Below are 14,665 nucleotides of genomic sequence, written 5' to 3'. Positions count from 1 at the left end.
ACCAACCAACTCAACCAACCAACCAACCCAACAAACCAACCCAACCAACCAACCAACCCAACCAACCAACAAACCCAACCAACCAACCCAACCAACCAACAAACCCAACCAACCAACCCAACCAACCAACCCAACCAACCCAACCAACACAACCAACCCAACCAACACAACCAACACAACCAACCCAACCAACACAACCAACCCCATCAACACAACCAACCCAACCAACACAACCAACCCAACCAACACAACCAACCCAACCAACACAACCAACCCAACCAACCCAACCAACACAACCAACCCAACCAACACAACCAACCAACCAACCAACACAACCAACACAACCAACCAACAAAACCAACCAACCAACACAACCAACCAACCAACCAACACAACCAACCAACCAACACAACCAACCAACACAACCAACCAACACAACCAACACAACCAACACAACCAACACAACCAACCAACCAACCAACACAACCAACACAACCAACACAACCAACACAACCAACACAACCAACCAACCAACCAACACAGCCAACACAATCAACACAACCAAAACAACCAACCAACCAACACAACCAACACAACCAACCAACCAACCAACACAACCAACACAACCAACACAACCAACACAACCAACACAACCAACCAACCAACCAACCATTCAACCAACCAACCATTCAACCAACCAACTAACCAACCAACACAACCAACACAACCAACACAACCAACGCAACCAACACAACCAACCAACCAACACAACCAACCAACTAACACAACCAACACAACCAACCAACACAACCAACACAACCAACACAACCCACACAACCAACACAACCAACCAACCAACCAACCAACCCAACCAACCAACCCAACCAACCAACCCAACCAACCCAACCCAACCAACCCAACCCAACCCAACCAACACATCCAACCCAACCAACACAACCAACCCAACCAACACAACCAACCCAACCAACACAACCAACCCAACCAACACAACCAACACAACCAACCAACCAACACAACCAACCAACCAACACAACCAACCAACCAACCAACCAACACAACCAACACAACCAACACAACCAACTGACACACCCAACACACTGACACAACCAACACTGACACAACCAACACAACCAACACAACCAACACAGCCAACACAACCAACACAACCAACCAACCAACCAACACAACCAACACAACCAATGCAACCAACACAACCAACACAACCAACACAACCAAGACAACCAACACAACCAACACAACCAACCAACCAACCAACCCAACCAACCCAACCAACCCAACCAACGCAACCAACACAACCAACACAACCAACACAACCAACCAACCAACCATCTAACCAACCAACCAACCAACCAACCAACCAACCAACCAACCAACCAACCAACCAACCATTCTTTCTCCAACCCTGCAGACTGAAAACTTCGGGAGGCAGCCATTTAATTCATTTTTCTTTAAAATATGGGCACTGACAAATAAACTCGACAGCAGCACAGAGCCAAGCTTCCTGCAGTCAGTGGGAGTTAACCACATCCACATTTGTAAATGACTCTAGCTGTGTGACCATGGAACGGAGCACTCCACAGTTAAAGGGCCACTATTTTTAACATATTGAGTCGATAACCACATCAAACTCCTCAAAGACCCCTCAATCTGCGACATGAAACAGCTTTTAAATATCAGCTAGAAGTATTTTGTCCCTTTTGTCTCTTTGTTTGAACTAGAAAAGACCAAGTAAAAACAGGATATTAATTGTTGGTGCAAGTGGCGCGTCTCTTCCTTCGCATGCCGATACCGTGTCATGACAAATTCAGCGAGGCACATTGATTGGTGATCATGACATTACATCTGAAGGTGTTCAGAAATTTTGACATTTTTTAGGGCACTTAGTGTCTTGAAGCCACTCTGTGCCTTCAAACCACATAGTCTCTAAAGCAAGCGGACACTACTGTCCCGACCAACATCGCTGTCCAGCTCATGTTTTGCAGCACTAAGCTACAGATACACAGCGGCCGTGCAAAGGTCTCCAAGCCAGCGTAGAGAAAAATAAAGAGGCAGCCTTTGCAAGGATAACTTGTTTCCAAAAAAAACGACGAACACGTTCCGCCGACGATGAAGTCTGAGTATTCGACACCCATTACAACCAGAGCGTTCACCAACAGAATGCCACTCCGGACAGTAAAGTCGGGAACGACTTGACCACACTTTGACTTTACGGCCATCCATCCGCTACAGGCCTAGGCGCTCCCCATCGTCATCCCAATCTGGCTCTGGGATGTCCCCCAGAAGAAACGGTATCGGGTAACCTTCCTGCAGTCGGATGTACGGCTCTAGGTCTGGGATAAACTCCTCCATGCTGGATTTCTGCTGGAATGGAGCCCGAGGATTGGCATGCTCCCTGTCAGAGGAAAAACGACGTGATGAATCCTCCAGAGGTGAACTCGCTGGAGAGCTTATGTCCGAAACAAAGCCCATCGCTGAAAGTGGTCGGGGGCTCACATTAGGCGACTCCGAGTCGTTGATGTCTCTTGTAGACGAAGATGGCACATCACTACAAGCAGCATGAGATTGGGAGGTGCCGCTTTGATCATGCATCTTCTTGCTCAAGCTTGGCGTTTTTGCTCCCGGCCGCGGCGTCGCAGCAAGGTGAAATGGTGCGTCAGGTTCATTTGGTTTTCTTCCAGCGTTGGAATCGAAAGTTCTGTTCCCCATAGGAGCTGATGCCATCGCCTTTGCCATGTAGCTTTCGTTCCTTGTTGTTTCCTTTTTGGACCACACGCTGTCTTTTAACGGCTGGCTTTCGTACACAACTTCCGAGGCGCCAGTTGAGTCGTAGTTGAAATGCTTCGTGTGGAAACCTCCATTGTAGCGTTGATGTCGAAGGGGCGTTACTTGAGCTGGGTGTAATACTGACTTTTATATCTGCTTCATTCGCTTCCACTGACCAAGGCAAAGTCTTGGTTTTTTGCGTTGTCCACAAGTCACGGGAAACTCGCTGCCTCGCGGCTCTCCTTCACATCTTATTTCCATTTCGCTGCACCTTCGTTTTTTCGTCGACGAGTCGGGCAATGTGCAATTGAGGTTTGCTCTTTCGCTGCGAGGCTTGTCATCAGCGTCACTTCCTTCCTTCGCGGGCTCTTGACCAGGCTCCACACTTTCTGGTTGGTTGAGTATCGGCCTACCACACTGGAAGCATGTTTTTCCGCCAAGCAGATGAATATTTGTCAGTTGAGCCACTGGCTGATTCTGTATCACGTCATTTTCGATCGTCATGCTTTCAAATATGGTCGGCAAATCGTCCTCCCCAGACACACCGTCCAGCGCTGTGACGACGTCACCAGGTACGAGACCTCCAGCAGAAACCATCGCAGTACATCGACTTCATCGCTCCCTAGAGGGTGTAGAGGTGCTCCTTAGGGCTAGCATTTCGCTGCCCTCGTTGTACTCAGACTGGCCATGATATCGCGAGGTGCTCTGTCGCCGAATGTCGCTGCGTGTAGGCCAACGGCGCATGGAAATCTGATCCTCCATTGGACGGACTCTTTGAACTGGACCGGGAGCCCTGTTTTTCCAGGACAAAGGCCTTTCTTTCATCTCTGGCCGAACGACTCGCATCGCCTCCTGCCCAGCTGTCGACACCTGTTTGAGTTCCCTCGACACGAGACTGCCCTGTTGCAAAGCGAAGAATGTGGCGGTTTGAATCAGACACAGTAGCTTGTTTTGTGGCAGGCGCAGAATGCGAGATAATTTCAGACGCACCTTTCGTATTTTCGAGCCGTGGATTTTCTTCTGGATGATGTATGCGCAGAGTTGTTGATGGCTGAGCTGAAATTTCGCCAGTGGTTGAACCCGCTGCCTCCAGCCAAGGTGTAGGTGCAGTGGAATACTTAGTGGTACACGCAGGCAAGCCACCTCCTGCGTTGGCAGCAGGAGTCTTGGAAATCCCGGCGAACACGGAGGAGCTCGGAAGTGCCCGAGCACCTGAGTCATTCGTGTTTTCTGTAGGCTGCTGCGAGATGTTACCTTGGCTCATGGCGCTGGAGGATGGCCCATGGAATAAACTCCTTCCTGGTGCGGCAGCTATGGCACCCTCACCTTGAGAACGCCTACTTCGCTTCGTTACAGCCAGTGCAGCATCGTTTGCAAGCTCCTCTAGGGGCCGCTTCCGGTTTTCCTCAGTCGAAGGGGTCAGAAGTTCACTTGGGGGGCCCGGGTGAGCTGGCCCCGACGAAGTGGCCGAGCCTCGCGACATCGAGCTTCGAGCTAGGCACACAGCGGACGAAACTTGGCCGCCAGCGCCCTTCACAGCCAATGCAGCCTCACAGCATGAGCGGATAGCTTGGGAAGTCTCAGGTGAGGGAGTCGCACCAACGTAGCTTTGTGCAGGATCAGATCAAAGCTGCTCTGCCATCGCAGCTGGCGCGTGGCAGTCTGTGGTCCTCCTTTTCTTTCGTCGCCTACACCTGCACCTTCTTCTTCCTCTTGCACGTCCTTCTCGAAAATACCATAGCGTATGGTCGGACAAGAAACCGGAAAAAAACGGAAGAAAGAGAAAGTAAGGTCAAAGGTAGAAAATTGGTTTATATGGGGCTTTGAGGTCGCAAAGCGACTCAGGCTATGAGAGACGCCGTAGTGAAGGGCTCCGGAAACTTCGACACAATGGAGATCTTTAACGTGTACTGACGTTGCACAGTACACGGGCATCCATCTTTTGAAGCTTTTTTTGAGGCATAGACGACTCTCAGATTATGGAACTTGGAACTAGGTGTGTTAGTTAGCCCTTTCAATTGCTATCTGAAAACAAGAACACGAGTATTTTGTTTCTTCGGGATCAAATTCTGATTATATTTGTCTGTGAATAATCAATAGGTGTTGCCTTCTTGAACGTGTGCAGTTCTTGTTTTTTAGGGTCTTCGGTCATGCCCGCGTACACTAAAGAAATTGCGTCCTGATGATGATGACGATGAATTTTTATGGCAAAGGGCATCTGGGGCCAATGAGTGTCATGGCACAATGCATTTTTCTTCTACTCAAGGTGGGGTCGAAGACCCATTTCCAAAGCATTTCACCCTAAATAAGCCGAGCACCAGACCATGGTAAAGCTTGTGGCCATTATAAGTAGAAAACCGGCGGAGCGGAAAGGACGCGTTCACAAGGAGAAGGACAAAGGTCAACACTGAAAACACAACTGAAAATTCTTTACTTGGTGAATCGCTAACATCAGAACAGGACGAAAATGCGCGAGAGCACCCACAAACATTAACAAAACAACAAACAGAGAATTGATTAAGCGATCGAAGATTGCATGTGGCAACCTATGTCCCATTCATGAAACTGTACTCTTTTGCCGTGAGCCTAACAGAGCTGTCGCTGACGCAAGTTTGCTGGAGCTACTCTCCACGGACTAAGAAAAGCCTGCTGCCCTACTCCTCCTCATATTCTAAACTTGTGAAGATAGGCATTGCCTACCTTTGCCCCGGTAATGCTCTGCGCAGGTATTGTACACACAATATGCACAAGAGTTTCTTAGGGCGGCTTGACCGCTTCAGGTCAGCGGGCTACCCTGAGGACGTCCTCGTTTCTATAGAGAGTTTTAGCTGAGCGGATTTACTGTCCGCTCCGCTCGCAGTTCCCAGCGGAGCCACAGCGGAGCGTCGCGCAAGAGTAGAGTTTTAGCGCTGCGTCTTGCCCGTCCGCTCAAGCGAGGCGACTCGTTGCGCCTCCTAGTGGTGGTAATTAAAACTACGAAAAATTATTATAAGCAAGACTGACTAATTTATGAGTGAAAAAGTAATAATAGTTGATTACGTTTACTGTGCATTTTTGGTAACTGCGGTGGTTTGGTTCTAGCTGCGCAGTTTTCATATTACGAATAATAGAGAAGTTTGCCATTGCGAGAGCCAAGTCAAGACCACGCAAGCCATTCCTCGGAGCGGGTTGTCGTGAGCGTTTGTGATCGTTGGGTGCGCGTGCGGGCATCGTGTTCGAGATTTTTCCCGAGTTTCGTTCGCAGGGTATCTATCACCGCCTGTTCGCGATGCCGAAAAGTATACTACAAGACCCGCTCCTACTCTCACAGTTGAAGTGGTCCGAAATAGAGGACTTGTTATGTCTAGAAGTGCTCGGACAAAATCGCCGTGACCCGCTTTCCGTGCACGGGTTCATGAACATCGATACAATGAACAGTGGAGTCTTTCGGACTGTATTTCGATTCGAAAAAGGCGATATACGCAGGCTGCAGCGGGCATTGCTAATCCCCGATGCGCTGACCACTCCGCAAAGGGTGGCAGTGCCCGGGGATGAGGCCCTCTGCATCACCTTACGTCGACTCGCGTATCCGAACCGCCTCCGCGACCTCGAAGGCGTTTTCTGGCGGCACAGTTCGACGCTATCGTCTGTGACAAACACCGTTCTTCAGCACCTGGAAGAGAAGTTCTTCCATCTCCTGGATGATGTCAACAATCATTCTTGGCTCAGCATTCACACGCTGGAGAGGTTTTCGCAGGTAAGGAGCAAAACGCAGCAAAATTGCGCAAATGAAAATTGCTTACGCAATCGCCCTACTGTTTTCAGGCCGTACACGCCAAAGGAGCCCCGCTGAAGAATTGTTGGGGGTTTATCGACGGTACGGCGCGGCCAATTTGCCGGCCGTCGAAAGACCAGAAGATCTATTTCAGTGGGCACAAACGCGTCCATGCTCTGAAATACCAGGCAATCATGTGCCCGAATGGGATCATCTGCCGGTTAGACGGATCGTATCCAGGCAGCAAACATGACGCCGGTGAGTGTCAAAACGTCGCCGCTAAAAGCCCTATCGAGCGTACACTGTGTAACAAGCTGCTCCTAAGCCCGCAGCTTGGAGACCGGCTTTTTCTGTGCTAATTTTGCGGCACGGTTTCTTTTTATACCCTTCCAGGTAACTTCGCGAAGAGCGATGTGTCTACAAAGTTGAAGCGGCTAGTCAAAGGTCAAACCTATCGCATATATGGAGACCCGGCTTACCCACTGAGGCCCCTCCTGATGAAGCCTATGGCGGTGCCCATATAACACCACAACAGATAGCTTTCATTAAAGCCATGAGTACCGTGAGGCAGACAGTTGAGTGGGGCTTCGGGAAGATTGTTGGAGTGTTCGCCTTTTGTGACTTCAAAAAGAACCAAACGATATACCTCCAAAAAGTGCCAAGGATGTTCAAAGGAAGTGCCCTCCTCGCCAACTGCCACTTATGTTTGTACAGTGCCCAGGTTTCACAGTACTTTGGCGTCGACCCCCCATCACTTGAAGTTTACCTAGCCCCTCGCTAACGCCACACTTCAGCATATAAATTGGGTGGCATTTGTCTGTTATAATTCTGTTTACAAGGTTCCCGCAGCACTGGGCCCCTTGAGCTATAGTCGGATACAACTCAAGAACGAAGCGGCTTTTCCTCGACAAAGGACCGCCTTCTAGCCAATGGTGTCGACCGATTCTCATGAACCTGCTAGCGTCACAACGCAAGGAGGGGCTATCCCCTTTCATCTCCAACTCCATGCATTGCCGTGCTAGCACACTCATGAGAATCGGCCGAAGCCATTGCTTGAAGGGGGGGTCCTTTAAGAGGAAAAACTGTTTAGTTCTGGAGTCGTCTCCAACTATAGTTGTAAAAACAGTACAAAAGAGATCACATTGGTTTAACCAGTGCTCTTATACATGTCTGCAAGGCGGTGCCTCTCTTCTTCAAGAGCCAATTTCCTTGTTTGAAAACACAACAGCATGAGGTCACACCATAATTTAGTGCTCAAAAGTCTTCTGTGACTTGTAATGTACTCGCCTTCTACAACTAAAGGATGCATGTATAACAGGGAACTGTTAACACACCAAAAACAAAAAACCTGCATACATGCATGTGTACACCACCCCAGGGGCTGTATACTTTTGACAGGGCGTGCACACTCTATTTCAAAGTGCTGTGTAAATGCTTGTGCATAGGGTTTGGACATAAATTTTTATGTTACAAAGATTCTTACTTTTTTTTAGTGTTTTTTTTACAGGACAACTTCCTTTTTTTTCAGCGAATATTATAAATTCGACTAATGAATTACTGACTTTTTTCGGTAATTTAATGTGCCAATCTTGTCCACTCAAAACTCACTTGTCTATCTCTGCGTTCTCTTAACACCAATTAATGCACAAATGGCAGTACCTGTAACTGTGCCTCAACTTTTGTGTACTACTTTTGTGTGTGCTCGTGTGTGCATGTTGACTTCTTTTGCTTGTTGAAGTTTCGACGAATAAAATAAATATGGCAAGGTGTAGGACATAGGTTTGACCTGTGCCACACTCGATATAGGTGCATCTTCCAAGCATGCACACAGCTTCCTCACAGTCAAAAGCGCTTCCAGCAAGAAGGAAAACTTGGCAAAATTGATATAAAAATTCCTTACACTATTGCTCATTTGTTTTCGGGCTGTTCACGGCAAGGGAGCCCCCACTTCATGTTAATCTTGAATGGCTCGAGTTTCTGTTCAGGTGTGGTTTCTCTCATCAAACAGTGAATTACGTAGGCATGGGAGAAACTTAAGACTTGCATCTAAATTTTGGGAGGGTTTTCAGTTAGGAGTTGTCATTATCCCTTAGTTCTGTGAAAATGTTTGCAGTATTAAGAGCACATCCTTTTTTCAAGGACAGTAAAAAAGGAAGTTCACAAATTCTGCTTCCTATTGTGCTCGTTTCATTTCACTTTCCACTGTACTTGGAATTTGTGCTGATTCCAGATACAACTCTTGGAATAAGACAACACTTACTCTGTCAGAGGTCTACTTTTTGTTTCCTAGCAACCTGGTGTAACCTTCGCCAACATGTTATACTGTGACAATATAGCTCTGAGCACATCTTCTGGCAAATGAAGTTGAATTGAAACTGAGAATGTAAAAGCAGCACTGGAGGCATTACATTAGCTTAAGTGTGCACTTATGTTAAGTGTCGGTACATCACTGACATTAAGGAGTAAATGAGACTTCCTGTGAGTGATGGCCCACCCTCATTTCTGCTCACAGCTACAAGAGAAACGAGCATAACCACCGATTCATTTTTCGTATTTATTGCTTAATTGTTTGATGTCTGTTTCTAGAGAAGCTTCTCAAGCCTGTCTAGCTGGGCAAGCAGATAGTCACGCTCCTCTGCCCGGGATTGCACAAGGCGGTGCTTTTCTTCTTCTAGGGCAACTTTCCGTTCTTCCAGGGCAACTTTTCGTTCCTCCAGGGCCAGCCGCTGTCTTCCCAGTTCTAGTTCTTCTTTCCTCAGACTAAATTCGTAGTCTTCGCGGCGGGCCAGGAGCTCCAAGCCCATCGCCTGAAGACCTCGCACTCCTATTTAGACAGCGAAAGGAAATATTAACAATGTCGCCGAAAATAACACTGGCATGAGGTCGGGCTATTACATTACTATTGCTGAAACACAAAATAAATTAGCAACCAAAAGCATATCTTTGGGATTTGGTATTTTCTTGCATTTGTGGCAAATATGCCCCATTTTTTTACCTTGCAACATTTCTCTCGAACAAACAAAACCAACGTTAATTTAATAGAAAGAGTTCCCTTTTTCTCGAAGAAAAATGCAACTTTTGTATTTCCAAGTGATGTTTACTCAAGTTTGTGCAATATAAATGGTGAACTAAAACATCGAGCAGTGCATAATACAGGGTAAAATGGCAAGCAGCAAGGAGGAGGAGGAGGAGTTAGAAGAGGAAAGGCAGCGAGGTTAACCAGAATAATCGGTTTGCTACCGTACACGGGGGGAAAGGAGCGACGGGATAAAAAAATGAAAGAGAAAGGGGAGTAACAGAAAATTGAAGTCACTCTAAAAAGTCAGTGTTCGTTGAAGTCACAGCCTATCGTGCAGGCCAGAAGCTGTCAAGAAGCGGAGCAGTGCCTTGGAGGCCTTCACCGCCGATGATCGCCGCGGCCAGTAGCCGAGAATCTTCATTTCTGTCAGTGGGCGTGGATCTAGGCGTTCTAGCACACGGCTGAGAGACTGCCTTTCGGCGCTGTATGCAGGGCAGTCACAAAGGATGTGGGTTATAGTTTCGTCATAAACGCTGATGGCACATGTAGGGCTATCAGCAATACAGATCAAAAAAGAGTAATGATGGATGAAATCTACAGCAAGCCAAAAGCGACACAGCAAAGTTTCTTCACGCCATGGTAGGCCTGATGGAAGCTGGAGCTTCATAAAGCTTCGGAGCTTTCAGCAAGGCTTACCGTTTGTAACTGCATGTCAATCCACTTTGGTACTTCGTGTGCAAATACTAACTGGTCGGTATGTTAAACCTCTGCTATTCTAGGTAATTTGTTGGGTTAATACATATTTCTCTCAGTGCAACAGCAATAAGAATACAAAAAGGAAAGAAAGGCAGCAACTTTTAGCATTTCTTTTATGCCATAGTGGCCTTTCACTGTCATGTCAGATAAACTCACCCATCATCGAGTGTTCTCAGGCAAGTTTGTCATTATTTCAGCTACCCTGCCCAAAAGCCATTATGGCGTATTACTACCTTATTACCAGTAAGCAAAATGAAGAGTTCAAATGCTCAAGCATCTAGTCTAGAAGTTCACTTTTGATCTACAATGAAATACAGCTTTAACTAATGCATGCAACCACGCACGCTGTGAAAGGCTGCACTAGAGTCCCCACAGTGCAGCTCCACGTGCACTAATCCTCACTTAGTTTACCCTGGTAATGCCAACCATAGGGTTGGACATGCAAAACCATTCCTCTTTTTGAGACATTATTGTCACTGAGAATGCATAACTAAGCACGCTGCAAGCCCCACAAGCAGACCCCTTCAAATCTGTGTGCTTTTGACTGAGGGCAGGGGGAAGTACACTCTGTCAGAGTGATGTGTGTATGCTCAAATTGTTCTTAAATGACTTAAACCATTCAGAACTAAATATATAGTACTCCTAAACATGACCAGAAACTATGCTTCAAGTTATGTGAATTGATTTCTGCTCTATTTTTACTATGCTAGAACCGTGGCTTGCGCTGCGCTGAACAGCCGTTTTTTCCCTATATGGTACCTGGTGTGGTCCATGGCAGGGTGACGAAGAAGAATCAGATGACAGATTGAAGAAGAAGAAGACAAGACGAGGCCTCGAAGACCAACTGTCTGAGGTGGGAGGCCAGGCTCGGCAGAATGAACAGCAACACCAAAGGCAGCAACTTCAACGTCAATGTTTCTGCATGTTTCATACAAAAGGCGTAACTGCACTTAGAACAAAATGTTGTGTTCCGTCTGTTATGTCCGCACCAGTACATGTTCAGTTGTTCTGAGTGTTGAAATTTTCAGAAATAAAATTTAAGATGCATGTGACCAGGTGTTCATTACAACTTCACTTGATTAAATCTGTGCCAGCTATTTCATATGCATTCCAGGATTTTTTTGACTGCATAACGTCTATATCGAACAGCACTTATACATGCAAGAACCACTTTCAAATGTTTCAGGTGCAAGACATAGGCATGACTTGTGCCACACCGTCTAGGTGCACGTTCCAAATATACAACATACAGCTTTTCTAGTCAAACGTGCTCCCTGGAAGAGATAATACATGCAGGTTTGCTTGACATTACTGTCGAAGCATACTGGTGATAAGATGCTTTAGGGCACCACTCAGAGCTTTATCTTACCTGTCGTTGCACTCTTCCTACACTGCCGCTTTCGTTGCGGCTGCCCTGATGCTTCCTGTGCGACAGGCACAACACCAGTTTCACTGTGCACTGCAGTACTATTTTGTACTGCAGGGCTTTCCATCTGCTCGCCTCCCAGAGATTGAGGGCTCTATGGGGACGGTGGCTGCCGGTACTCTGATCGCATAAAGTCATCAGAAGCTGTGAGGCTGGTGACTCGATGTCTGCAAGAAAAGGGCATTAGAGAAACTTAATGATGTGGGAGTCACTGCAATAACAAAACTGCAGTGATGATAAACTGGGACAGTGAAGAAAACAAAAGCTTTCACAACTTTTTTGTACATGCACAGATTTGCGGAATGTTTTATGTGCATACACGCTTAAGCAGCCCATTTAACCCAGATCGAAATTCGTAGCGTTTTATATGCCATCACTACTCATTGCAGTCCTGCAAACACCGATGCTAAAAATCACAACAAGCAGAACACAGTGCAAACGAGGATTACGGCAGAAATACTTGTGAACAAGACCACAACACTTGCCGCTCATTTCGCTGTCCTCGTTCCGGCTCGGCTGTTCAACACAGGCTCTCGCCAAACCAGTGTCCCTGGTTCTGTGGGCCGTCCGCATTGCTACTGCGGCAGATATTGGAGCTTGCAGCATTTGACGCGTAGCTGGCGCCGATGTGTTGCCCTTTCTGGGAACAGTTCTGACGATGTGAGCAAATTCCCTCGCCAGGTCAGAAACTTCCTGGAGCAACTGCTCAAGCTCGGAATAGTCTTCTTCGGTGCCTGATCTGAAAAGGAAATTCGAGAAGCTCAGGCTAAGTGATCAGAAGTGCTAAACAGTAGTAATAAGGGCAGCAAGAGGACAGATCACGAATTGGTCGACTAGAAACAACAGTGCCGCGATCACTGCTGCATGCGAATATAAGGGAATGAAAAGGAAAAACAGATTGAAAGGACGGAAATAGGCGGGCTCCTAGCCACCTCGAGCGCCGAAGCGACAGGGATGGCCGCGGAAACGCTTGACAACTAATGCACTAAATCCCCCCCACACAACATAAAGCTATAAGTAAAAAAAAATCTAAAATCACTTACTTTCACAGATTAGCCCGGTCTTGCTGCCGGAAATAGCCGATAAGTAGGTCCACTCTGTCACGCACGGCGCGAAGAGTTATCTTCCGATTAATCGCAGCCACAACATTCTCCTACACATTCCGCCACATACGCGGGTTTTGGAAGGGATTTAACGATACCACCTCGCGCAAGAGGCACAGATCTTCGCTGATATGAAACCTCCTTCTAGGCGTTCGAATCGAAGAAGGATCTGTGCACTCTGCGGAGGCAGCGGAGGCAGCGGAGGCGGCAGCAGCGCTTGAGGCAGCCATGTTGGATGTGTACGTTTGGCTCCCAGAAGCCTTTGCGCCCGGCCCGCTCGTCGCGCCGCTCCGAGCTCCGCTTGGCTCGCGCGTGAGCGGGGCCGAGAAGCCGTTCCGCTCGCGCGCTCCCGCCTGAGCGCTTCGCGCATGCGCAGTAGCGCTCCCGCTAGCTCGCTGAGCGGAGCGAGCGCACAAACCCGCTCAGCTAAAACTCTCTTATTGCTGAGACCATGACCAGTAAGTTTAAGTCACAGTACAAAAAAAGATGAAATGCCTAGTGAAGAATCCAGACCGCCTGTAATGCCATACCTGCATAAAGTCTCACATAACGTTTAAAAGGTAGCCATGAAATACGGTGTTAAATTTTCTTTTATGCGCCCACCAAACTGCCGAAATTTTGTTCACGTATCTCTAAAATTAGTACAAAAAAGAAATGTAATGTCAAGCACCAGAGCATGTTCAGCAAATGCACAACTGGTGTTGTTTACTGGCTTCCACTGTCCTGTATCAAGGCCTACATAGGTCAAACAGGTCAATGCGTCAACGACTTTGAAGCCTTCAAAATCAAGCAGTTAAGAACAGAATGCGTCAGAGACATCTCTGTTCGGCTCAAGGCAACCGAGTATAGTTTCATGAATGGGATATAGGTTGCCGCATGTAATCTTCCGTCGCTTAATCAATTTTGTGTTTGTTGTTTTGCTAACATTTGTGTTTGCTCTCGCGCATTTGCGCCCTGTTCTGATGTTGGTGATTCACCAAGTAGAGAATTTTCAGTTGTTTTTCTAGCGTTGTCCTGTGAACTTTTAATTGTGAACGCGTCCTTGCCCCTGGTTTTCTGCTTACCATGCACCAACTGGCCCAACAAGCTACGCTTCTTCATTACTTGTACCCATTGTATCCCTGTGGATACTGTACCCTGTGGCACTGGGGATCGAACCGCGCACCTCCCGCACACGAGGCGGATTTATTTATTTATTTATTTATTTCAGGTTCCTTCATGGCCCTTGGAGGGCATTAGAGAAGGCAGTGAGCAGTTTACAAATACGTACAGAATATATACACAACGGGTTATTTAAAACAATAGCTAACGCGCGTATTTAGCAGCATCATGATGCTCAGACCACTAGGCCACCGCTGCCATCGAATGGCATTCTGTATAAATCTGTGAGTTGTAAGTCAGCACTATGTCTTATCGGTTATTTCCTCATCATTGTGCTGTTCAACTGTTTCACCTTGACAAATACACATCTAAGCATTGCGACGACAGGATGACGTTTTGAGAACTATTCATCGCTCTTCCGGAGAAGGCGTTTTTGCAGTCGCTCCCAGGTGGCTCAAGCTGTCTTGAACTAAAAGTGATGGAAATATTCAGTCCGTCAGATGTACAGTATTATCAGGCATGCGCACTCCCACTACTTACAGTATACTGCTTCTATGTTGCAGAGGTGTTTATACCGACTCATCGACCACAGTTGAAGGAAATAAAACGTTTCGCAGGGAAAAATATGTGGGAACGAAGACGTGACCGCCTCTTTCGAATTGGGTGCTGAGAGTCAATCCCAACTCCCCGTCTTTTCATTC

The 14,665-nt window shown here is 47.2% G+C and overlaps 1 pseudogene; it reads right to left on the bottom strand.

Moving 5' to 3' along the window:
- Positions 1–9,120: 9,120 nt before the first annotated feature.
- Positions 9,121–13,093, bottom strand: LOC149357888 (uncharacterized; annotated as a pseudogene).
- Between the last annotated feature and the right edge of the window lie 1,572 nt (positions 13,094–14,665).

The sequence above is a fragment of the Amblyomma mixtum genome, chromosome 3 (assembly GCF_055824585.1).
Source record: "Amblyomma mixtum isolate Tamu chromosome 3, ASM5582458v1, whole genome shotgun sequence".
NCBI lineage: Eukaryota > Metazoa > Arthropoda > Arachnida > Ixodida > Ixodidae > Amblyomma > Amblyomma mixtum.
This window is presented reverse-complemented; position numbering and strand designations above follow the sequence as displayed.